The 2,105-nt window shown below is 38.9% G+C and overlaps 1 pseudogene; it reads right to left on the bottom strand.

Moving 5' to 3' along the window:
* Positions 1 to 364: 364 nt before the first annotated feature.
* Positions 365 to 1,709, bottom strand: LOC128067247 (COP9 signalosome complex subunit 2-like; annotated as a pseudogene).
* Positions 1,710 to 2,105: the final 396 nt, after the last annotated feature.

Raw genomic sequence — 2,105 nt, 5'->3', positions numbered from 1 at the left:
TTAAATTTAACCAATAGTAGCATGTCAGTGTATTTAAAATCATGACAAAAATCTCTCTGGTCATGTTGCCCATGACAAATTACTATGGTGTTGTATGTTTTAGGGCAAGATGTCAGTAGAGCATAAATCCCATGGCATTTTGGTTTTCTTCTGGAGATTAAAGCTGTTCCCCCCCTCCCCCCCCCCACTTTGGGATAAATGCAGCAGCAAAACACAAACCAGCTGATCAAAAAAAGCACTTCTGCCATAACTTCAATAATTTTCAGGACACATCAGCCGACAGTAGTTCTGCCATTCCCAGTTCTTTTAAGGGTTACATCTCTGCACTGTTGCCTTAAGTATGTCTGTAAAAGCTTGTTCTCTGTTAAACCAGTTTATTGACTACAGCCTGGTTGAGAGAATTTAGTTGGTAGGTCCATTTATCTAGTGCAATATATCGGGCGCCACGCCTCTTCTGATGATCCAGTTCAAGGAGTTGGTTGACTTGATCAATTTGGCCATGTACAGTGTTATCCAATATGCACCGCACCAGCAAGCTCTCCACATCAGCTACATCTATGTTTAACTCCTTAGAAATAAAGGAATATGTATTCTTGTGTAAAGCTTAATTAATTTTATAAGCACTTGTGTTCTGATATTTCACAAAAGCTCTTCAATGTGTTCCCTTATGAAAGGATCATCCATGATGTTGCTGTGATTTGTTTTTAGAATCTTTTCAAATTCAATGATGTCATTATTCTGATAGGCACTTACTAAATTCATCATTGCTAGAATTTCTGGATCATTTTTGTAAGGTTTGACCTCCTGTGAATCAAATGGATTTATTCCCAATTTCATTAGCATATTTGTTAAGACTAAATATTTTAAGCAAGCGGTTCATCTTGGACTTCCCAATTCATCATAATTCTTAATGACTTCAAAAAAGTCAGCATGTGCTTTTTCAAATTCACTTTCTCTCAAGTGCATTTTACCACCACATTCTCTGATAACTCTCATGATCAATGGATGAGGGATGGCAGACTTGATGTGAAGTGACTGTTCATAGAGTGCTTTAAGATTTTTGTTATTTCTGTGCCGTGTATGTTTGAATTTCCAAAGCATATATTTCTAACAACTGTGTGCCTTTTTTCAAGTCATCTTCTCCATCATCAGTCTGGCAGGACTGATGTAACTGGCATAAAATTTTTTTGAAGCTTTCCATATTCCTCTCACTCTAAATATAATTTCCCCAGCTTTGTGTCTGTCTTAAACCACAGTCTGTCATTCTTAGCATCTTTCAAAGCTTCCAGTGTTGTTTCATAGAATTCCTGCAGTAAATTCATCTGACATAAAAAACCAGAATTCTGCTTAGAATTAGAGATATAATCAAGAATAGAATTAATGGATTTTTCAGAATAATTTCTTGTGACAGCACTCTGAATATAAGTCAATAGTTGTTTATATCTGTTCATCATTTCTGGAAAGTTAGTCAACTTGAGGTTAATCATTTGTTTCAGTGCTTTAAATCCCCATTCTCCATTTTCACCTTCAAGTTCCAAAATCTTTTGGAAACTGCTTAATGCTACTTTTGGGTCATCTTCTTTTAATGCTTTGGAATTATAGTACTGATTTTCCAAACCCACATTTGGCTCAGAGTTACCATCTTCAGAGTATTCCAGGTTGTAGTCCTCCTCCTCATTGCATGAGAAATCATCCTCCATGTCAGACATCTTGGCTGGGGCCCAAGTTCAGTTCAGTTCAGTTCAGTCGCTCAGTCGTGTCCGATTCTTTGCGACCGCATGAATTGCAACACACCAGGCCTCCCAGTCCATCACCAACTCTCAGAGTTCACTCAGACTCATGTCCATCGAGTCAGTGATGCCATCCAGCCATCTCATCTTCTGTCATCCCTTTCTCCTCCTGCCCCCAATCCCTTCCAGCATCAAAGTCTTTTCCAATGAGTCAACTCCTCGCATGAGGTGGCCAAAGTACTGGAGTTTCAGCTTTAGCATCATTCCTTCCAAAGAACACCCAGGACTGATCTCCTTTAGAATGGACTGGTTGGATCTCCTTGCAGTCCAAAGGACTCTCAAGAGTCTTCTCCAACACCACAGTTCAAAAGCATC

This window comes from Budorcas taxicolor, chromosome 22 (genome assembly GCF_023091745.1).
Source record: "Budorcas taxicolor isolate Tak-1 chromosome 22, Takin1.1, whole genome shotgun sequence".
Taxonomy (NCBI): domain Eukaryota; kingdom Metazoa; phylum Chordata; class Mammalia; order Artiodactyla; family Bovidae; genus Budorcas; species Budorcas taxicolor.
Note: the sequence above shows the minus strand (reverse complement) of the source record. Positions and strands in the feature narration are given on the sequence as shown.